We start from the raw sequence: 25,150 nt of genomic DNA on the forward strand, positions 1-25,150 counted from the left end.
CCCATAACAAAAACTAAAAAGACAGGTACTTTGGTAATTTATCATCCCCATTTTCTTTAATTATTTCTATGATGGATCTCATAGTCAACCTTCAATTTCAACAAGAATTAAAGCATGGCAACATGACTATACTTGCAGGCAATCTGGTCTCCAGTTCCAAAAAACTAAAACCGATCCTTTTGATCCAGTTTTGGAATGGAGTCAGATCAGATCAAAAATCAATCACCCTTACTCTAAACTGACCTATCGATGGTGGCAATGGTGGATTGTGTAATTCGAAGGGCATTTCATATGAAAACCCAAGAAGAAAAAGCGAACTTTGGCGGCAAAATTACTGATATAAACGAGGCTTACTTCAATTAAATCAATTACATGTCCCCTAGGAGATGTTATCATCTAGATGCTATATGCTTAGAGCAGACTAACCCACATATAATGAAACCGTAACATCAGCGGCTACATCTCCCATTTCTTTTATTATATTTCTATTAACTCTTTCCGTGGAAGCTCTCATAAATCTCCAAGGATCGGATATGATCAACAAGGCCGACGACAACGGAAGAACAGCCCTGCACTTCGCAGCGAAAGCCGGAGAGAAAGACATCGCCACCCGCCTCCTCCTAACCAACCGTTCCTCGGCCTACACCAAGGAACGCACCCATGGCCGAACCCCACTGCTCGAAGCCGCCTCGTCGGGCCACCTCCACGTCCTGAGAGAGATCCTCGAGCACTGCCCCGACACGGTCGAGGTCGCCGACGACGAGGGCCGGAACGTGGTTCACCTCACGCTGAACTGCGGGCCGAAACACTCTAAGGCGGTGTTGAGATTGCCCGAGCTGGTGAGGCTGGTGAACGAGGCCGACCGCTTTGGGAACACGCCGCTGCACGTGGCGGCTGGGGACCTGAACTACAGAATGGTGAAGAGGTTGCTAAAGATTCCCGGGGTGGATCTGAGGACCAAGAACTACGAGGGCTGCTCGTTTCTGGATATTTGTAAGTCTAAGTGGCAATACACCAAGAGGAAGGTAATTATTAGCTCATCTGACTAAATTATCTTTTGCACATGGGATTCTGCGTCGGGTTATGCGGTGAAATAGCGAGAAAATTAAAGGATTTTGTAACATAAATTTAATGAGGGACAAAAATAGTTCTCAGAGAAATAAACAGAATAATAAAGAGCACTCAAGATTTATATAAATTGGTCCAAATATGAGTAGCTACTCCATTAAAAGGTCAGCCGCAAAAAAAAAAAAAAAAAAAAAAAAAAAAAAAAAAAAATTAAAACTTATCGTTCAGTTCGGTTTTTGATAACGTATGTTGTTATTTATTTGATAACGTACCTAATTTTTATAGTAATTTTTTGTAAAATTTGATCTGGAAATTGGTTTGTTCTTTTCTCTATAATATTGTCAACATTTTTTTCACCGTAACCCATTGTTGTCGTCATATGTTTTAGTGCTTACTGGTACTTCTTAGTAAATTGAGTAAATAAATCTATCGGAGCGCATATATCGGGCATTGTTTATTAATCTTTTTTTAAACGTTAGAGATATTAAAACTAATTTACAGAACTACGTGGCAGACTCAATAAAATTCTATAAAGATTGTATCCATATCGGGGAAATTAAACTAATGCTTCCTCTAACCGATCTATCTATATAGGTTTACGTTCTTTGGTGGGAAATCTAGGCTGTTGACGACCTTGAAAAATCACACAAGCCTTACCATAAAATAGAATGGTCCATTTCCGTTACCTGCTTCTATCAACTGCTGATCGTTATTGCTCATCTGCAGGACTACCTTTACCGATACCTGAAGTCCATCCCAGCTGGCCGAAAGCCTCAGACCTGGAACCACCCCGCCGGCCAACCCACCTCCCTTGACAAGCCCGAAGCCGACCTCAAGGGCCACGCCAATGCCCTCTGTGTCGTCGCCACCCTCCTTGCTACCATCACTTTTGCCGCCGCCTTCACATTGCCTGGTGGTTTGGCGCCTGAAGTTATTGCCGCTCTTCCACCGCTGCCATCCCCCTTATGCAACTTCCATGACTCCCCTCAGCAACCACCTCCGGCGAAATTAAGCGGCCAAAAATACCTCAAACCTGGCCACCCTATCCTCATTGGTCAACCCGCTTTCAAGGTCTTCATCCTAGCCGACGTCCTTGCCGTATCTACTTCCCTGACAGTCCTGTTCCTCTTGATCTCAGCCATGCTTGCCGAGGAAATGGCCTTGAGGAGGGCCATCGTGTACAGTAAGAAACTGCTTTACATCTCCTCGGGGGACCATGGTTGCCTTCATGATGGGGCTGTACAGCGTCATATCGACCGATGTTGTGTGGTTGGAGTTTGCTGTGGGGATCATTGGATCGAGCATCCCGTTCCTGATCAAGTATTTCAAGTTCAAGAGCTTCACTTCTACTCCTGTGTGTCTTCATCGGCTCCTCAGCAAGAAGAGCTCGAAGAAGCCTTGGAGTGTCAGTTGGAATGGGAAGGTTCACAATAACTCTGAGTCCTCCGACACAACTAATTCCGTCGATGATGAAATCAAGCGGACTGTGCCACCAAGTCTATCTTTGGGGCCACATTGCAAGCTCTTCTCGTCATAAGGTCCACGTTCCAAGCACCGCCAGTGTTCCCTCTTTGCTGATTTTAGGCTCTCGTCGACTTGTCTTGTTTTTAGCAAACTCAGAACTCAATTTTATCATGGTTTTAGTTGTGGACTACGCATTCAAAGTCGTTTAGACATTCGTAGTGGAAGTCGAAACCATTTTCTTCTTTTTGTTTGCATGTCATTCATCCGTTATATCCTGCATAAATAAAAATCTACCCGGACGTGGAAGATTTGAGACCTAAAATTAAGTCAGGTTCGACAAATATTTGCAAGTTCAGAAGAAACTGTCCGCGTACTCCATCAACAATTTCTACTTGGCATCTCTCCGGGCTGTTCATTCATGATCTAATGCACGCAGATGTCGACTTTAAGTAATTTCCTGAATGGAGTTTTTCCCGTTCTTCACGAAAATGGCTCTAAGGGGCTCTCGGTTTCTCAATAATCTGCCATGACCATCAATCCAAGTTTAGTGGAATCTTTGATTTCTGTAATTTAATTTCAGGTTCTCCTCGAAATACTTTAACTGTCAAAAACCGAAGCAAGGAATGGACAAGGAAAGGAAGACGAATTTGGGGAGAAGTTTTATGTGTATATCTTACTTGTAATCAATGTACAGGAATTCAGTAGTTATATTACAAGATGTACACATAGAAAAGGCAATGTAATAATTTACAAATCAATCTAATATTTAGATTGATTCTCTATAATCAAAAAACAGATCAATCAATTTCCCGGTATATTTCCAGGATCTTCTGCATATCTTCCAACACTCCCCCTCAAGCTGGTGGCTTGTAAATGTCCAAGATGCCTAGCTTGCTCAGTAGATATGCATGTTGTCTTTGACATAGGGCTTTGGTGAACACATTTGCAAGTTGTTCAGCAGTTTCAATCCCTCTTGTCTCAATTGTCCCTTCTTGAATCTTCTCCCGAGTGAAATGACAATCCACTTCTATGTGCTTGGTCCTTTTGTGCATTACAGGATTCGCCGCAAGCTTCAGAGCCGATTCATTGTCACAGAATAACTTCGTCGGACCTTTCAGCTGTACTCCGAGGTCACCAAGTAAACCTCGTATCCACACAATCTCACATGTGGTTTTTGCCATGGCCCGATATTCTGCTTCAGCTGAGGATAAAGAAACTGTTGCTTGCTTCTTGGTTTTCCATGAAAGAAGAGAATCTCCCAGCTTAATGCAAAAACCAGTTATGGATCTTCGACTCATAGGGCACGTTGCATAATCTACATCGCAATATGCTGTCATTTCCATGTTGCATCTTCTAGATAGAAGTATCCCGAGTCTTGAACATCCATTCAAATACTTCACGACCTTTAGAGTGGCATTCATGTGGGATTCCTTCAGTTTGTGCATAAACTGACTGAGATTCTACACTGCATATGATATATTAGGTCTGGTCATAGTCAGGATCCTGATAAACCGGCCTCTGATATAATCTCCAAAACAAATTTCCTCTGACTGAGGGAAATCCCTTGGTGAGATCGAGCGATCTCAATCCCAAGAAAATATTTTGGTGCTCCCAGATCTTTTATATGAAAAGTGGTATGCAAATATTTTTTAAGGCTCTCTATTGCAGCTTCATAATTTCCCATGATAAGAATGTCATCTACTTAAATCATCAAGTAAATAGATGGCGTACCTTTGGTCCATGTAAACAAGGCATAATCATACTTGGATTGTTTGAAGTTTGCATTGGTGAGAGCGTTAGCAAATTTAGCATACCATTGTCTGGAAGCTTGTTTCAGCCCATAAAGGGATTTGCGGAGACGACATACTTTATTCTCCCACTGTCTCCGTAAGCCCTGAGGAATATCCATGTAAATTTCTTCATCCAAATCACCATGAAGAAAAGCGTTATGGACGTCCATTTGGTGTAACGCCCAATCATGGATTGCTGCAACTGATAAGAATGAGCGGACGGTGACATCTTTAGCAACCGGAGAAAAAGTTTCATGGCAGTCAAAACCTTCTTGTTGTGTATATCCCTTCACCATCAATTGAGCTTTGTATCGTTCAATGGATCCATCAGCTCTATACTTTACTTTATAGACCCATTTGCATCCTATGGATTTCCTATTTGGGGGTAGATGAACTATCTCCCATGTGTGATTATCACCAATGCCTCGTAATTCCTGCTTCCATGGCCTTTTGCCACCGTGGGTCTTTGGATGCCTCATCATAACTAGACCGTTCTTTCTCATCCGATATACGACTAATACAACATCTATGCTCCGACGAAAGTTTTTCAAAGGAGACATAAGAAGATATTGGATAGTGAATAACTGGTCCGTTAAGTGAGGCCTAGACATAGTCTTTGGTCCACGTTGGTGGTCTCGTAGCTCGCCCCGAACGTCGTGGATGATCTGTTGGTGGTGGAGGAGAAGATGTCTCCGTAGCATTATCGTATGTTGGTTCACCAGAATCATTCTCAATATTTAATGGAACAGCAGGTACACTTTCCAATGTTGCCATCTGAGGTGGCCGATCAAATGAGGAGGATGGAATGACCTATCCTGGTGATGCTGTGAGAAAATATTCAGGAGATATATTTTCCTCAATTGAGGAGCGATGAGAATTGGTTGAGATATCTAAATTCTCTGTAGACTCACGAAAGGGAAAGACAGTTTCGTGAAAAATGACATCCCTGCTCACGAAAAATTCTCCTGTTGATGGATCGAGAACATAATAGCCCTTCTGTAAGTTAGGATAACCCATGAAAAATGCACCTCCTGGCACGTGGACTCATTTTGTCTCGAGGTCCCATAGTTGCGATAACATAGACAACCAAAACTCGTAGATGATCTACTGCTAGTTTTTTTTTTTTTTTTCCATAAAGTAATTCAAAGGGTGATTTACCAGCTAATATCCGAGTAGGCATGCGGTTGATGAGATAGGCTGCGGTAAGAACACAATCTCCCAATATATCGTGAACAGATCCCTGAAACTTTAAAGCTCTTGCGACTTCCAGCAAGTGACGATGTTTACGTTCTACTACTCCATTTTGTTGTGGAGTATAAATACAGGAGCTTTCATGTAGAATGCCATGAGACAAGAAAAGTGATCTGCAATCATGACTAAAAAATTCCTTCCCATTGTCAGTCCGTATTCGTTGGATTGATTTCCCAAATCAAGGTGATGAATGTTTTCAAATGAGATGGAACTTGAGCTTTTGACTGCATCAGGAATACCCATGTGGCCCGAAAGTGATCATCCACAATTGTGAGAAAATATCGTGAACCATCACGATTTGCTGTGTGATATGGTCCCCAGACATCCACATGAATTAAGGAAAGGATAGCAGTGGAACGTTTTGCATTCGGAGGGAAAGGTGTGTGAGACTGTTTTGCGAGAGGACAAATATGGCATTTAGAGTATGGAAAGAAGGCACTATGTCCCATTCTTGAATGTAAAAGAAAATCTTTATCATTGGCAATGGTATTACACAATGACAACTTATTGAAAGGAATTAAATTCAAATCAAAATGACTTGGAATACTAGTCCAGAAATATAAACCTTCGTAAAGACTACCCAAGCCCATCGCGCTTTCCTAAATCGAAAGGGCCTGAAAAAAAACATGTGTCAGCATCGAAGAGTATTTGACAGGAATTTTCCTTGCAGACTTTGGACACGGAAATGAGATTGAACTGAAATTGTTGGACATAAAGGACATTTTGTAGGACAATTTGAGGGCTTAATTGAACAATCCCTGTTAATGTGACATGAGTAATGTTTCCATTTGGAAGTTGCACAGAAATGGGTGTTTCCAATTTCCTATGCATTTTTGAAAAAAAGCTTATATCACAAATGATATGATCACTTGCTCCAGAGTCAACTATCCATGCCTTTTTTGAAATAGAATTGATCAGGCAGTGGGATATACCTGAAAAACTTCCTCCTTTATTTCCAATGTATGCTTTCTGCAATGCCTGCATCAATTGCTGATATTGCCCATAAGTAATTGGTCAGTCACTACTTGGTCCGGTAGGTCCAGTCACCTGATAAGCTGCAAAATACTCTTTCTTTTTTCCTTTTACTCCTAGCTTTCCATGTAATTTCCACCAATTATCTATGGTATGATGTGGACGTTTGCAATGTTCACGTATAATTTACCTCTCCCCCTTGAATTTTGGCCGAAATTCCTTATTGATGCGGAAAAATCTGGCCGTTGGATGCTTTAATTGTGGAATTATCTCCACCATCCGATGCAATGGATAGATCGACTCCTTGCGGACCGTCATATCGCCGAAGGAAATTAGGGCCGTCAGATCTCCGCAAGAAATCCGAGCCGTCAGATCGTCGAATTAAATCTGGGCCGTAGCCTCCTTCCTTTTTAAGGGTTCTGTCGCCGGTTCCGAACCCTAGCCCCTCGCTATTTTCTCTCTCCTGTGCTAGGGTTTTCGCCCCACCTTCTCTCTCGTGGAATTCTCCGCGAAGAGCGAGAGCAACGACGTCGCCTCCTCATGTCCGGCTCCGGTTGTGAGCCGGCTCTCTTCTTGGACGGCCAGCCTAGAAAATCCGGTCGAGGGGTGGCACGGGATCCATCGCTAGGATCTGCGAACAAAATGTTAGGTATGTTTCATTCAAAATTAAAAGAAATCGAGTGGATTTCTCCCTCTCCTTCATGGATTTGTACTACTTGAGAGTTTCTGGACGTCCCTCGAGTTTTTCTTTCGTAGCCTCGAGCTCGTTCCAAAGCGATGAGAGTTTGTTGTAAACCGTGACGCATATATTCCCTTGCTTGAGATCTCGTGAGTTCCCGCATGAGACAAAAGATTTTTGCTCGGTCTAATTTCTCGTACATTTCTTTGATGTTGTCCCACATGATTTTCGAATCTTCCATCGGTGGGAGGCCTCACCGCGACATCCGGGAGGGACGCAATTGCCGATCCAGTGTAGATCAAGTGATTGCACTTTCTCCAAAGTGCCTTGCCACCTTTCGTCCGACGAGATTGGTACGGTTCCGTCGAGGAAACCATCTTTATCCTTTGTCACGAGAGCCCGTCGGAAGTCTTGTGACCATTTGTTGTAGTTTTCGGCTTGATCGCTTTGCAAACTAATCGCCGGCAATTCTTGACCGTTGGCGGTTGACACATGCAAGAGATCGCCCGGCTTTGGTTGGCCGGTAATGGCTGCAATTGAAAACAGTAAAAATCCGGTGAAAGGTTCGGGTAGGGGTTCATCCCCAGCCGATCCATTAAACCCGGTTCCGTGACCCGCATTGAAGAGTCCCGGGTGAGGGTTTGTTCCCGAACCCGCTTCTCCAGACCTGCTTACTCGTTTTGTCTCAGCGGCTAAGCTTGCTCCGCTTGCGGCTAATAGGCTCTCGTCGGGCTGAACATTACTCTGGTAACTCATTACCCCTGGCAATGATGGATTCGGGCCTTGCCCGACGTACCATGGATAGGGTACCCATTGGTAAGGATGGCCCGGGATGGGCTGCCCCATATTCGCTTGAGTCGAGAATAATGCCATTGAGTCTGGATTTGTTGCTGGGTTGTGGGAATTGCAGGTATCGTGCCGGTGCTGTGGCCTTGTGTCTCTCCCATCGGTGTGACGTCACCTATGGTAGGGAGCGGATTCTCTGGATTCATGGTAAAAAATCCTTTCCGTTTCTTCTTCCTTCTTACAGAATTTGATTCTTTCAGAATAAGACATTGATCTGTCTTGCAGCTTCAATAACATACAAAAGCAATCAAGTGCGGAAGTTGGAGCTTAGAGACAAGGCTCTGATACCATGTCAGAAACCGAAGCAAGGAATGGACAAGGAAAGGAAGGAGAATTTTGGGGAGAAGTTTTCTGTGTATTTCTTACTTGTAATCAATATACAGGACTTCAGTAGTTATATTACAAGATGTACATATAGAAAAGGCAATGTAATATTTTACAAATCAATCTAATATTTAGATTGATTCTTTATAATCAAAAACGGATCAATCAGTTTCCGGTATATTTCCAGGATCTTCTGCATATCTTCCAACATTAGCGCACGCCCTTTTGGTGTTCTAGCGGGTACCTCAACCTTATCTCTCCGTAAGATGGCTCGCTATAAAACAATAACTTAAATGGTAATCATCACCTAACCCTAATTCTATCTACCACGTAGTTCTATGGTCCTTTATCTTGCGGATCTAAGAGCTTCATATTCTACTCTCCAATGTCAGAAAACAATAACTTAAAGATCAATAAGGACATTGCAAAGATTGTGATTGAATCGGAACAATGACTGGAGTTGAACAATAAACTTCTCAAAGGAAATCAATAAAAAGCATAGATAAAGTAAGACTCGACTTGAAAGCTTTCATACTCAAAGACAAATATTGAACTTAGGAATAATCTAATTTGAATTTGAAACTAAACCCTCAACAAAGATCTGATCTGAATTTTTTTACCTAACTTGATGGACTCCTTGATAGATGCAGCATGATTCTTGTTCGAAGTATTGAAACGATTTGAAAGATATGTGCATGTGTAAAATAAGTGTGCAAACTCTTATTCCTCTTCATCTTTAATGGGTGAATTTGTTGTGCGTCTTTGATTTTCCTATGCAAGAATCTCTAATTGTCTCACGGTACTTCAAGATGACTTGTGACCGCTTTCGATCCTTTTGCTATTGTTATCCCTTAGTTGATGGATCCTTCTTGGCTCAAACTTCAACTTTCATTCATGTTTGGAATCGATCAATCGCCCACACGTGTCTTGATCTCTACTAAAACGCTCTTCATTGAAAACTCCTAATCAATGAGCTCTTTAGACCCATCGATGGGTTTCGTGGGCCAAGCATATTAACATAACATTTTCGATAGACAAGCTTTTTAGGCATTTAATTGAGTAGGTCTTATTGGTTAAGTGTATTGTTATGTTTTTGATTTGGGATATTAGCTTCTTTATGTTTTGGTCTAGATTTTGGGTCTGGTGTTAACGAATCTGTACTTGTTAACTAAATAAAATGTAATTAAAAGAACCACTTGGGAAATTATACATACACATTACACGATGCATGCACGGATTAGAAATTTTAACCCAAGTGGTTAATTGGCTCTGGTGGCTTCCATGTAAAGCTATGCAAATTTTAGTTTTACTCAATGTATCCTAAGAAGCAACAAGTTACTTTCCTGCCGATGCATCTTTGGGAAGACAATGAAGAGGTTTTTATTCATCCTCAATCTAAACATTCTTTTCAAATCCATTTAACCGAAAGATAAACAACACCGGTTCGTGTATGTCTGTATACATATATATACATATATGTTCGAGGACAAGTGTCCTTATTTTAGATGTGTAAATCCAAATGATCCCTTCAAAGAATTTATGACCGTAGATTAAAACTCGAATCTCTTTAAACCAAAATGATGATTTGAAAGCTCTAAAACTCACAAAATCAAGCATTTAACCCAAATTATAGCCAACATTTTTAAGAATTGGATGTTCTTGCTTTAAAATGAACCATGACCTCAACTTGTGCTCCAAAACTTGTTAATTATATTTTTAACCTAAACAAACACAACCATGGGTAAATAGATGATTTTAAAATTCTAAGCCTCACAAAATCAAGGATATGAATGATATGAATTATACAAGTTGTCTGTATCTCATAATGCATGCTTTACTTAGAGAGTGTGTTTATTTCCCTCGAAAGAAAGTTTTAATTTTTGCGTGTCGAACTTAATACATTTCAATCTCATTCAAATGCCCAACATTTGAAGAAACTTTAATCGTACTTTGGTTGAAGCCTTCGTAATAAATTGATGAAATCAGACGTGTTCAAAATTTGGCTGTTTTGGATTATACAAAGAAAACTAAAGCAAGTTTGGCAGGAGGCAACGAACCAAGTTATACTAAATGCAGTGGGGTTTGCATTATCCACGATAACGCATAGAAGTCTATAGTGATCTTACCGAAGGACTCAATGTCGCGCACATGTGCAAACAAAAAGTACATGCATCTTCTCAATTTGCTTGTATAGATGTGCCATCCCCCGATAAATTCCAGGTTCGCGGGCATGAAATGAGTTGACAGCATGAGCCCCTGAAATTGAGAGTTTTTCCGGCCTATTTTATTGTTTGATCCACTTGTCTCCACATCGAAAACTTTGGACATAAGTGTGCGTTTGTTCTTTGGGCAGGCCATCTCTCTTCTAACAGTGTTTCCTTTGGATTAAGCAAGATTGTCTTAGAGAATGTTAGAGATATATTTAGGATATCTCATGATTCTATGATTTTGTATATTATGCTTGATTTATTTTTATTTGTTACTTTAGATAGTCGTTGTGTAAAGCCTATAAATAGGCACATGTATTATTCATTAGTCAATGAGCGAAATATTTTCTTTTTTATTCATTCACATATTATGTCAAAAATATTTTTCTTAATAGCAATCTCGTAGAGGAAGTTTATATGGCACACTATATTCATTCATCTGATAAATTGTGTTGATTACGTCGAGTATTGTATGGATTGAAGCAAGCTCCCTGTGCATGGTACTCCAAGTTTAGTTTGGAGAAATTACCAAAAAAGTCCTAAACCTTATGGAGTTGTGCCAATTTAGTCATAAATTTTTTTTTAACCAATTGAATCCTAAATCTTTTACAATTGTGTCAATTCAGTCATTTCGGCCAAAATTGGCCAGCCATCGCGACGTGACGCTAGCCGGCCCCGATAACAAATTTTTTAATAATATTTTATTTTTTTCTAAATTATTTTATTAATTTTTAATCTTTTACCTTTTTTTCTCTCTTTTTTCCCTCCCCCTTTTCCCTCCTTCTTCCTTTGGCTCAAAGAATCGCCCACCCTCAACGATCGCTAGACCGAGGAGGCCAAGCGAGCTCGCCCTCGCCGAGATCCGACAGGCTTGCCTTGCTAGTGGTAGGCAAGCTCGCCCTCACCCAACAACGGCGAGACGAGCTTGCTCAACCACCTCAATCCGGTGACCGACGAGGGCCGGCTACACCGAGCTAAAGGAAGAAGGAGGGAGTACGGGGAGGAGGAAGGAGGAGGGAGGAGAAAAAGAAAAGAAAGAAAAAGGTAAAAAGATTCAAAAATTGATAAAATAATTTATTGCCCACGCCCGCTGGTGGCCACATTAGCGGGAGCTGGCCAATTTTGTTAGAATGACTAAACTAATACAATTATAAAAGGTTTAGAACTCAATTGGCCAAAAAAATTGAGTTTATAACTAAATTGGCACAACTACAAAAGGTTTATGACTTTTTTGATAATTCTCTTAGTTTAGTTCAACCATGGAATCTTTGGGCTATAAATCTAGTCCTTATGACCACACTTTATTTGTTCGACACATGCATTGTGGATACATTATGTTGCTCTTATATGTGGATGATATGGTTATTACTAGAGATGATTAGTATAGCATAACCAAACTCTAGCAGTGTTTTAGTAATTAGTTGGAAATGAAAAATCTTAGGCGACTCTGCTATTTTCTAGGCTTGGAGGTTGCGTCTTATGCTTTTGGTTATTATCTCTCACAAGCAAAATATGCCACTAATCTTATTTCTCAGGGTGGGCTCATTGATAACAAGATTGCTTCTACTCCCATTGAGTTGAATGCAAAATTCAATGACAAGGATGGAACTCTCCTTCCAAATTCTACACTTTATTGGCAGTTATTTGGCAGTCTTATATATCTCATTGTTACATATTCTGACATCTCTTATACTGTTCACATTGTTAGTTAGTACATGACCGCACCTTGTACAACTAATTTTGCTGCAGTTCTTCGAATTCTTCGCTACGCCAACGGTACATTGTTTCATGGTCTTCATTTTTCTACTCATTTTACCTTGGAGTTGACAACTTATTCTGATGTTGACTGGGCCAGTGACCCTCACAATCATCGCTCCACTACAAGCTACTACATCTTTTTAGGCGACTTATTTATCTCATGGCGTGGCAAGAAACAAACCACTATTGCTAGCTCTAGTAAAAAAGCAGAATATTGAGCTCTTGCTAATAAGATATTAGACTTTTTATGGTTACGGTGGATACTACAAGATATGGGAGTGCATTATCATATTGGAACAATCATTCATTGTGATAATCGGAGTGCTATACAAATTGCACATAATGATGTTTTTCATAAGCATTCCAAGCATATTAAAATAGACTGTCATTTCGTCCGATATCACATTCTTTGTGGCACCGTTCAACTTGTCTCTGTTTCATCTGTTGAACAAACTATTGATGTTTTCACCAAGAGACATTCACCCAGGTGTTTTCTAGATTTATTTTTCAAACTCAAGTTGACTTCTTTCAAATCATCTTAAGTTTGAGGAGATGTTAGAAATAAATTTTAAGATATTATGTGATTATGTGATTCTGTATATTCTCCTTGATTTATTCTTATATGTTACTGTCGCGAGCTAATTTTCGCGGGTTCACCACCTAAAACTAAGTTAATGGATTGTTAAGCCTAAACTTAACTCGGGCTCTCCCAAGCCCATACCAAATCGCGACTTAGGTTTGAATTCTTAACATGCAAATTAATTTTAATCAGGAGTCGCCACTAATCTATTTTTGGTGGGTCGATTAAAAACCCAAGTAAAGTAACGGGAGATTTACTTTACTCCTACGAACCGTAGATTTATGAGTTCGGGGACTTGGTTACACTAGACTATCCTAGTGCCCTTTCGGTACCTTTTTATTTCATTTTTTCAAAAAATGTTTGGCAATTAAATTGATTTTAATTTAACTTCCTAACATGTGAGGAGATCATACATGTGCGCATACCACCAATTTAACACTCAAGAAAGCAATTAAATATTGCAAAACATACCTAGGAGCAACGAAAGATCTGCATTTTAAATCGTAATTCACATCAAGAGCCCTGATATGATTTCTAATTAACACGCAATTTCAATTTTTGTTTTCACTTTATTTAATGAAAATCATGACTTATGCATTGCATGTTAATAATCTAATATGACATGGCAGCATGACCTAAACTATATGACATGAAGAAATGCAATAATTAAATGCAATCTAAATGACCTAATTCTAATGACATGTAATGCGATGCAATGACATACAAAATTATTTAAACTAAGATGATATGCCGCATATAATCTAGCACGCGAGTTATATGTCATGTGACATTTATTAAATGATTTAGTCTAATGACGAGGAAGTTCTAACTAAATGACGTGCATTTGATATTTCTATTAAAAAATGCGAAAATAATCTAGCTAGATTAAAATTCAATCTAACTTAAACTAAGGATCAAGTCACATTAAATCCTAACTTAAACTAAGATATTATCTTAATCTAAACATGCAATTTATCTAATATGCGATGACGTGCAAAGAATGCCATAATTCAACATGATATATGCATGATGATTTTTTGTGTTTTTTTTATTAATTTCGAAATTAAAATTTCACATGCAATTCAAATAATGATAAAACTAACAACCTAAATGAATGTGCCTTCTTGTTTTTTTTTTGTTTTTATATTTTATAAATTTGGAATAAAATCCCTATTCTAGATATGCAAGATAACGAAAATATTCTTAAACAAATTGAATCCTAATTCAAGTATTTTTTAGATTTTTTAGTGGTTTTTAAAAAAAAAAACAATTATCAACTAAATCTAACCAATCAAGATATTCAATCAAATAAAGATCAAAATAATCGAAAAATAACCTGTCATCTCACAAGGCAAATTAACGATTATTATAACTCTAATTATCACAACAAGGAATTCAAATAACTAAAAATCTGATCGAATTTTACATCAAATTAATAATTACATTGATTCAAAGACTTAAAACACTATCAACAAACCTCAAAAGTTAATATAATTAAAAAATGATCCGACATCTTACTGATCAAATTAATAATTACAATAATTTTAGGGAAGACCCAGTGGATAATGCCTACAAAATCCATGAAATAAAGATCACTCCTAAACTTAAAAGAAATAAATAAAATAAAGTAAATAGAAAAAGAAAATAAAACTACCTAATTTCCTTTCCTTTTCTTTTTTTGTTTTTCTTTTCCTGCTTTCTTCACCCACGGTGAGCGGCTTCGGTGGATCACCGGAGGTTGGGTCGTCGGCGTTTAGAACTCCGGCGAGGACCAGCAACGAGTGGATTGGTAGCGAGCGGTCCGGCGGTAGCAGCAGGTCGCGGGTGGCGTCGGGACGAGCTCGCGGGTGCAGAGGGATTCCGGCGGCGTGGTGGGCGGATCGCGGACAGAGCAAAGGGAAGCAGCGTCGGGGGTCGCGGATCGGCGCAGAAGCAGCTTCGTCGGGCTGGTGGAGCAGATTCCGGTGGGGCTTCGGGTCGTCGTGAGGAGGCGCGGCCCAGGGAGGAAAGTGGTAGCTTCAACAGACTCCGGGCTGGGCAGATTCACGGTCGGATCAGGCTGTGGGCGGAGCGATCCGGCGTTACAGCGGGTTCAAGTTCTGGCTCGCGGGCGGAGCAGCTTGGATTGCAGCGTCGGGTCGCTGGTCTTCGGCTCCGAACAGCGTCAGCGCGGCGAACAGGGACGTCGGGCGAGTTCACGGGTGCGGCACGGTGGGCTCGGGCGGAGGAGGACTCAAGCGTCGGGGACCTCGGCGGCGAGGCGTCGTCGCGGCGAGCTTCGTGGAGAGACCACCGAAGCGGCTGTGGCGAACACACGGTGGCGGAAACCTCGCGGATGGAAGTTGCAGAGGAAGGGCAGCGATTTGGGGAAGATGATGAATAGTAGGGGTCAAATCACCTCTTTACTTTTCTCCTCTCTCTCTCTCTCTTTCTCACGTCACTCTCCCTCTTCCTTCGTACTCTTTCTCTCTTTTTACTGCAGACAAAACTTCTCTCCACTTTTTCTGATTTTTTTTTAAAGAAGCTCCACATCTCCACATACCCGATTGCTTTTTATAGGTGAAAATAGGTAATCTTCGTAGAATATTTTATCTCGTTTTTTCAATATACACGAAGATAATCTATAACCTACCGATCACCCAAAATCTTCTTATTTTCCTTATCTTCGAATATCTCTAATGATTTTATCATTACGATAAAAGACAGATTGTAATGCGCTTTCAATCTTCAAAAAATCATCGAATATTGCATCAAATTTCAATTTTTCACAAGATAATTGATCTAGAAAAAACAATGGGCTTGGGCTAATTTGCTCATTTCACGCTTAGTCCGACTTGTCAATTTAAGCTCGTAAACATTAATTCGAACCCATCCACCATTGCTCCAATAAATAAAAATGCAAAATATGCAAAACTAAATGTACCTAAATTTATATACTGTGCAATTAATATTTTTTTTTCAGGGATAAAATTAACCCCTAATTTTTATGCTATAAATGGCTAAATGGGTTACCAAAATTTAGGTATCAACAGTTACCTTAGATAGTCATTAGGTAAAGCATATAGATAGGTACGTGATACTAATCATTAGTCAATAAACAGAATATTATTTTTCTCTTCATTCACATATCTCAACTAAGAAGTTGAAATCTCAAAGAATCTGAGCTTTTCCCATTTGAGGACAGAACTCGAGTGGCTGACTTCAGCCTCTCCGCCATTTGACTATTGGCTAATGCCAAAAGACGTAAAAACCCTTGAATAAAAGTCTGTTATACTAATCAAAACAATGATCTTTCAAGGGTCTTCTTCATCTTCAAAATCAAAACCTTTAAACATAAGTATTGTCACGCGCAAAAGATTGACCACGTTGTTAGCTCTGACTTTGCTTTTGTGAGCAGTAGCAGCGTCCTACTTTCTTTAGTCAAATTGACTCGATTCCCGTTGGCAAAAGCTGTTTTCTGAAGAAAGAATAAATGGGGTTATGCTGAGACAGTCGAGATCTCCGATGACAAGGGCCGGAATGCGGTTCATCTCGTGCTGAAGTGCCGGCCGAGTCACTCTAAGGCGGTGTTGAGATTGCCCGAGCTGGTGAGGCTGGTGACCGAAGCCGACCGCTATGGAAACACGCGCCGCACGTGGCTGCTGAGGACCCGAACTACAGAATGGTGAAGAGGTTGCTGAAGATTCCTGGGGTGGATCTCAGGCGAAAACGCCGAGGGCCGCACGTTTCTGGATATTTGCGAGTCTCGGTGGCAATACACCAAGAAGAAGGTAATTTTTCGCTCATCTTACTAAATCATCTTGTGAACATATGAGATTCTGTGTGGGGTTATGCAGTGAAATAGCACGAAAATTAAGGATACACGGGATAAAAAAAACAAAATTATCACAGAAATCAACGGAAATAATAAAGAGCACTTAAGATTTATATGAGTTGGTCCAAATATGAGTACCCACTCCATCAGAAAAGTCAGCCACAAAGAGTCTTTTTATTAAAACTTATCATTAGGTTCAGTTTATAAAATGTATGGTTGTTATTAATTTGGTAACATACCTGATTTTTATTGAAATTTTTTATAAAAGTTTGTGCTGGAAATTAGTTTGTAGTTTTCTATAATATTGTTTACATTTTTTCGCAGTAATGTGTTGTTGTCATCGCATGTTTTAGTGCTTACCGGTACTACTTAGTAATTTGGGTAAATAATTCTATCAAAGCGCATGTATCAGTCTATGTATTTAAAATTGATTTACAGAACTACTATAACGTGGCAAACTCAATAAAATTCTATAAAGATGCATCATTGCAGGGAACTCAAACTACTGATTCCTCTGACCGATCTATATAGGTTTACATTCCTTGCCGGGAAATCTAGGTTGTTGGCGACCTTGAAAAATAACACGAGCGTTACCATGAAATAGATTGGTCCATTTCCATTACCTGCTTCTATCAACTGCTGGTCTTAATTGCTCATCTGCAGGACTACCTCTACGGATATCTGATGTCCATCCTGGCCAGCCAAAAGCCTTAGACCTGGAACCACCCTGCCGACCACCTCAGCCCTCGCGATAAACCCAAAGCCGACCTCAAAGTGAACATAGTTATAGGTAAGTAGATTATTTTAAAGCTCTAAATCTCACAAAATTAAGAATTTGACCAATATAAAGTGATACGAGTTGTTTATATATCATAATGCATCCTTCACTTAGAGATTGTGCTTTTTCCTTGAAAGAAAGTTCCGATTTTTGCATGTCAAGCTTAATATATTTCAATCTCAATTAGATGCGCAACATTTGAAGAAATTTTAACCGTACTTTGGTTGGAGCCTTAGGGATCCTATCAATCATAATTAAATAAATGGATGAAATAAGGCATGTGTTTAAAAGTCGAGTGTTTGGATTTATAGAGGTGAAAACTGAAGCAAGTTTCGAGAAGGCAACGAATCAAGTCATACTAAAAGCAATGGGGTTTGCATTATCCGCAATGATGCAGTTTGTAGAACTCTATGTGATCTTACTGAAGGACTCGACGTCACGCACATGTGCATAAAAGTATATGCATCTTCTCAATTTGCTTGTAGATATATCCGATGCACATATCCTTATAAATTCCAGGTTCGTGGGAATGAAATGAGCAGGCGGTATGAGCCCCTGAAATTGAGAATTTGTCCAGCCTATTTTATTGTCCACTTGTTTCCGCATCCAAAACTGTGGACATAATTGTAGGTTTGTTCTTCGGGCTCGTCATCTTTCTTCTAACAGTGTTTCCTTGGGTTTAAGCAAGATTGCCTTAAAGAGTTTAAGATCTCTCAAAAATCTGAGTTTTTCCCATTCGGGTGGCTGACTTCTCAGCCTCCCAGGCATCTGACTTTTGGCTGCTAGTGCCAAAAAGACGTAAAAACCCTCGAATAAAAGTCTATTCTGCTAATCAAAACACTGATCTTTCAAGGGTCTCCTTCATCTTCAAAGTCAAAACCTTAAATATGAGTATTGTCACGCGCAAAAGATTGACACATTGTTAGCTCTGACTTTGCTTCTGTGAGCAGTAGCATCGCCCTACATTCTTTAGTCAAGTTGGCTTGATTCCCGTCGGCAAAAGCTGCTTTTTGAAAAAGAATAAATGGGGTTATGTTGAGTTGGGCACATTTTGCAGATAACGAGATATTCCCCTTTTAACACACTCAAATTGAGGGGTAAAGGCAATTAGTGACGATTATCCATTGCTCCAATCAAAAGAAAATCATAGTCTGGCGGAAAATTAGGCATAACCATGGAGGAGAAATTTCTTTCTAGCATTATCAGGGAGTGAAGGTTTCTCCGGTGACTATGGCGAAGCATCCCAAGCATAACTGCACACATGAGCATATGCACAAGCCACAGAATGGCCGAAGATGAGTGAATGCGCCAAATGTGCGATAAATGCTAGAAGGGTTTTCATTGAATCAATCAAAATTCGATATTAAAATCACATTCCCTAAAGCTTAGTCACGAGTTGAGCCTTAGTGAAACCGATACTCTTGGGACTAACCTCCTAGATCTTCTATCATAATTCATTTGAGCCTTTGCTCAGATTGCTATGAACTTGTCATGATGCTACTGGATCATAGGAGCATTCGATGTCCCACAAGTTCTCACCCTCGTCATACTATAATCTCCGTCTATTTCGCAAAAAATGATTGTTTGAAAAGTATTTTTCTGAAATAATCACGTATTGTTTGAAGTAATTAGTCAATGATTAAATATTTTCATTGTTGATGTTTAAACATTTTTTATGGTAAAACAACATACATACTTCCACTAGCCACTTGACTGATATAGAACTCAATTTAAGTGGGGAAGGTTTTTTTGAGCTGCTTGGACATGTCACACTTCGTTATACCTCTCTTATTCACTCATATGTGTAGCTAACACATTCAACTTTTTCATGCGTCTTTATTTTTTGCGATTTTCTCTTTGCTCTCTCTCAAAGGGAATTTGTATTTCTACAGACCCGGTCCTGGATTCAATATGGGTCGTAAGATAAAAAGAAAAGAAAAGGTGTCTGTCAGATTTGCTTCGAAGAATCGGTTTTCTGTCGTAACTTACTAACGTAAAAGAAGCTACGAATGCAAAGATGATCAAACATACATTGAATAAGAAGAGTTTCGGTAAGGAAGGAATATTACCGACACATAGATTGTAAAACTTTGCGACATCGCTGTAAAACGTCAGTCCTGATCACCCACAGCTGTTAATCTCCAGTCTTCGCATGCCTCACGCTGGTGGAAAGTCTAGACAACATTTTGTGAATTTTCTTAAATCAATGTCAATTAGCGTACCCTGCACGATGACCTTCATCACCTATTCGCCTTGTTTTCGAATTTTTTCGTACGTAAGTGTCGGAACATGCGACCTCGAATTTTCATCAATCTCACGTGATGCACTACTTCATACAGTTGAAGCCATGCCGAGTCCGATGTGACAAAGACCAGCCTTCACGGGCAAGTCCCTTCTCATGCAGCCGAATTCCGAGGGAACTCTGCATGTAACTTCAAGGGCTAGCCATCTTTCTGTTGTGGAGTATCCAGTCAGTGAGATTACATCCACCTCTCTTTCCCAGATAGACATTGAAAGAGGCTGCGACCTTTGAAGATGCTAAGACCAGTAAATAGAAGGAACAACATGGCCCTGCATGAGGCGATCAGAAACAGTCACTCGCAAGTAATTAGATTGTTAATAAAAGCGGATTCTCACCTTGTACTTTACAAAAATAGCGCAGGAGACTCCCCGTTGTACCTGGCTGCCAGAGGGGGCAAGAGAGAGATTGAAAATTGGATCTTGACATCCTGCCCTTTATCTGCTCATGGTAGATTAGATGGCCAGACAGCTTTGCACGCTGCCGTGAGCGCAAGACATTCTGGGAACTCTTTATTCTTTGACCTGCAATATATCATGCTCCGAAGTATTAAAAGAGATGTTAGATTCTTGTACGGAGTTCAACTATTGCGTAATCTGATGTAGCAACAGTTTCAATTGATGGGACAATAATAATTCGAACAATATTGAATTAACGCAGCGGAATAAAATAATCATTTCTCTTGTGTAAACCTAATAGGAATCAATATGGTAGAATAAAATAAATACCAAGCACGCGAACACAAGACGATTTTTTTACATGGAAAACCTCCTCGATGTGAGAAGATCAAAAACCATGGGACCGAAGTCCATTCGAAAATCTTCACTATCAACAAAATTGGGTGAACAATATTCTTCTCTAACAAATATTAGAGGTACATAGCAACAAAGACCTCAAGAATATAATTCTTGGCAATACATATGAATTTCACAAGAGATCAAGGGTAAATCTAACCAAAAACGCAAGTTTTGATCAATTCGCAAAAAAAAAACTGGTGTAGGGAGCTTTAAACGAAAATCAAACCGTTCAGATTCGAGAAGATTGCGCCACGAATATGCTAACAAAATTTCAGCTCAATCGGATCACAAATCGCCCTCCGATGCCAACTTGATGTAAATTAGACTTTGCCCCAACCTTAGATTTTCTGCTTTCTTTTTTTCTTTTGTTACTACGTCTTTTTACGATTACCACTTTTAAAGATAGTGAGAAACTTTATTTCTCTATATAACTTATCATATGGGCTCAAGCCCTTTTTGGACTTGCAATTCATTGGGCTTCCTCCACATAAGAGTGAACCCAGCTAACACTAGTATCTACTAATGGAAAATTTGCATATGCTTATGCAGAGTAGAAACTTTTCGACTTCCATTACACATTGCTCAATCCCAATACTTGCACGTTCTATGTGCTTTCAACGATGTTTTGTTCTTGTATCACAGATATAGTGAAAACTCTCCTAAAAGTAATGGCGGAGCTAATCAAAGAAGCTGATTTGCATGGCAGAACTTCTCTCAACTATGCACCTTTTTTTTCTGGATACCACAACTTGATCCGGCAATTGTTAGAGCTCGATATCTCGAGTATATGCAGTGGACACCCCAAGGTTATAAAAGAGATTATTTGGCAATGCCCAACTGGAGAATTAGTAGAGGTAAAGGGCCAATACATTCTTTGTTAAATTAATGTCTCGAGTTTGAATTCGGATAACGTGTTAAATCGAATTTATTGATAAAGATTTCTCGAGTAACAGAAAAATTTCATTGGACTCTTGAAAATTTACAAAGGAGGAAATAATAGAATAAAGGAAAAGGCGGAGCAAAGTTTCTTCTTTTATTTGCGGCCAGTTTGACTTGGGGAGGTGGTGATTTAGTGGCAGTAGGTGGCAAGGTTGCTTTATTACCTATTCCATTAGGAACCGCAGATTTTTTGGTATAAGCCGAAAGAAGGTTTCCACGAAGGCCCAACACAATATAAAGCTACAGATGAAGCCTCTGCACGTGAAGCTCTAAAAGAGGAGGTGGGCCTAGGTCAAACCTTTGACCTTGGGCCCACACACACATATGTATAAAAGCGCACATCTCCCGGAGGGGTTTTTTCTTTAGCCACTACAGCTTTACGAGAGAAAGGGTGCCGCACGTAAGAACTTCTCGGCAGTCCACGATCCACAAGATTTCTGAAGCCGCAAGTCCCTGAAGCCTCACGAAGCCTAAAAAGGAACGTGAAGACTTATGTACGTGGACAAAGACGAACGCTGCAATTCCTGATTTTGGCATACGTAGAGTGTTTTCCTTTGAATTTGAACATATAATAATTTATGCTGTGAGTTTACGTCCAAATGAGTTATTTATTTATAAACATTTTGGTTTTTAAGTTAAATTTAGGTGTGAAACACTCGAACGTGTAGCGTTATCAAACTCGATTCTCGATTATATTGGATTATTTGCTATCGGCTCACCGCGTGACGAGCATACCAATACTCGAACCGAACCACGTAAATTTCTGATATCCTTATTATTTCTCGTTTATTTTTCTGGCGATTTCGCGTTGACGTAAATTGCAAGATCTTATCGTTTCCGCATATTATATTCCAACAATCTTCATGTTGCAATGCTAAGTGGGAGAGCAAATGTTGTCAAATGCATATTGGAAACCGTCGAGCTCGAGGGCCTAATAAATTAGTCTGATCACGACTGTAATACTCCTTTGCATCTTAACTATCATGGAAAGGAGAGATTAAATCACAGCTTACCTTTTGTAAGATGCGAGAGTTGATCAAACAACTCGAATATAAAAAGGCGAAACTACCTTCGACATAGACGACCTTACCAAGGAAACACGTGTAATTTCTTCGGCAAGTATACAGTAGCGCCGCCATAATTCAATGAAATTTATGAAATCTCCAGACCAAGTTTCGAAATCTAAATTGTCTTTCTTTTACTTGCAGGTCACGATGGTTAACTGGCGACAACCACGCCTCCCACATCATTGGAATTTCCAAGGAGGATTTCTCCCCAATACAAATGAACAAAAATCCGCTGTCTTGGGCTCAGAACGAACTTATAAGTAAAACAGTCAGACGTCATTGATGATCGCAACAGTCATCACAACCGTGACGTTTGCAGCTGCTTTCACATTGCCAGGTGGTTATAACAATAACGCCTTCCCAGGCCAAGGAGTGGCCCTTCTTCGGTCAAGTAGACATCTCAAGTGGTTCATCATCTCTGACACTATTGCAATGATCTGCTCGATAATGGCCTCTTCCCTCATACTCGGGCACTGTTTCTAGCAAGAGACCTTACGTGCATTACTACGTGATCATGGCTGTGCTGACATGCGTCGCGCTGCAGTCAATTGCTATATCGTTTGAGATGGGTCTCGTTGCTGTTTTACCTGATGACACGTATGTCCGCACCATTCAAAGTAAGCTGCGTTGGTTTGCTTGTCTAGAGTCAAGAATCGAGATGTCATTGACTGTGAAAATTTAGGAAAACACTGAGATTTGTCTCTTCAAATAATCCCGGCATGTTAAACTTAGCATCGACTTCCCGAATGTGTTTAAAAGGCATTGAGTCATACCCTTGGATTGATATAATCGACAGATAAATGCCAAGATATTTTAGCAAAGGAGCTGCTGGTCCTTTATGCGAGCTTCCGACAAATTTTTTGGGCAATATTGCTTTTAATTCTGCATAATTCTTTGAGAAATATGTCAGGGAAAACATGTTTCAAGTCGGCCCGGCCACGAGAAATCAAAAGAGATGGATGGTACAAAACCATAGGAAAGTTTCGGTTCACGTTCATTAGTCTCGTCGCACGATTTCCAGAAGCAATCGGAACCAATATTTCCTACGTTTTCTGTCTTGTGTAAAGTCATTTGGGAAACCATCGAAATTTCCAAGAGCAATCGGCGCATCCGACAACTTTTCCAGGCGATATTTCCTGTAATTTTCGAGAAATGTCTTGGTCTTTGTTCTTTTCTCTCCACTTGGCAAGTTTGACAATGAGCATACACACGATTACGACTCCCGAACCAAAGTGACCAGATCGGGTCCGTTGACTTGCGTCGTTAAGCTACATAATATTTGTACCAAAACCATCGTTTTCCTATAGAAGACTTCTTTTATTAAAAAGATATTAGGTAGGCGGATAAAATTGGGGGACAAAATCATAGTTGCATACTTGAAGCGGGTGCTCAATGTGGTCCACATTTTAAATGCTTGTTTACTGCCTCGTTTAATGTAACGGTATTTTAGATGGAAAAACTGCCAAAAAAATTCCTAAATTTATTGAAATTGTGCCAATTCAATCCTAAATTTATTTATTTTTATCAATTAAGTCATAAACATTTTGCAATTATACTAATTTAACTAATCTAGCCAAATTTGGCCGTCCAACACTAAAGTAAACATAAGCCAACGTCGGCAGATAATTTTTTAATGATATTTTATTTTATTGATTTTTTTCCTTTTTTTTTTCTGTTTTTTTTTCCATCCTCTCTCCTTCCTCTTGCTTCGGCGATCAACCTAAGGGGATGGCCGGTCATTAGTTTGAGGTGGTTGGCAAGCTTACCTCGCTGTCACTGGGCAAGGGCAAGCTCACCCCACCACTAGTGAACCCTCACCAGATCTAACGGCAACTGACCACACTAGTGGCTAGGCAAACTTGCCCTCGCTTGGTGACAGCAAGGCAAGCTCACTAGCTATTGGTCTAGCCGATCGCTAGAGCAAGAGGAAGAAGGAGGGAGGAGGACAAAAAAATAAAATATTATTAAAAATTATTTGCCGTAGAGATGATCGGTGTCCACATCAACGCTGGCCGGCATAATTGTAACAAATTAGCACAATTACAAAAAATTTAGGACTCAAATGGCAAAAAAATAACTTTATAAATGAATTGGCATAATTGTAATAGGTTTATAATTTTTGGTAATTTTCACTATTTTAGATCATCTTACATATTATATTGTACCAAAACTCGAAAGTTTCAAAGAATAGCATTTGTCTACCTATATCAAGAATGATAATAAAATCAATATATTGAATGATGTGACAATCCACGCATAGGTGACCAATCTTGACCAATAGTACACCAAGTTACCTTATAGACCAAACTTGATAAAATACCACAATAATATCATTGGAATGGGTCTCTTGTGGGCAGCATCAGTGGCGCTTGGAGGTGGAATGGGAGAATACCTCACGCTAATGGCTAACAAAAACATTTGGAATACTCCGAGTCACCACCATACTCCTTGTGCTTCTTCACCTATTTACTTTAGCAATTTCATTTTCTTGAAAAAAAAAAACATAAAAAATATGAT

Source organism: Eucalyptus grandis, chromosome 6 (assembly GCF_016545825.1).
Source record: "Eucalyptus grandis isolate ANBG69807.140 chromosome 6, ASM1654582v1, whole genome shotgun sequence".
In the NCBI taxonomy this organism is placed as follows: domain Eukaryota; kingdom Viridiplantae; phylum Streptophyta; class Magnoliopsida; order Myrtales; family Myrtaceae; genus Eucalyptus; species Eucalyptus grandis.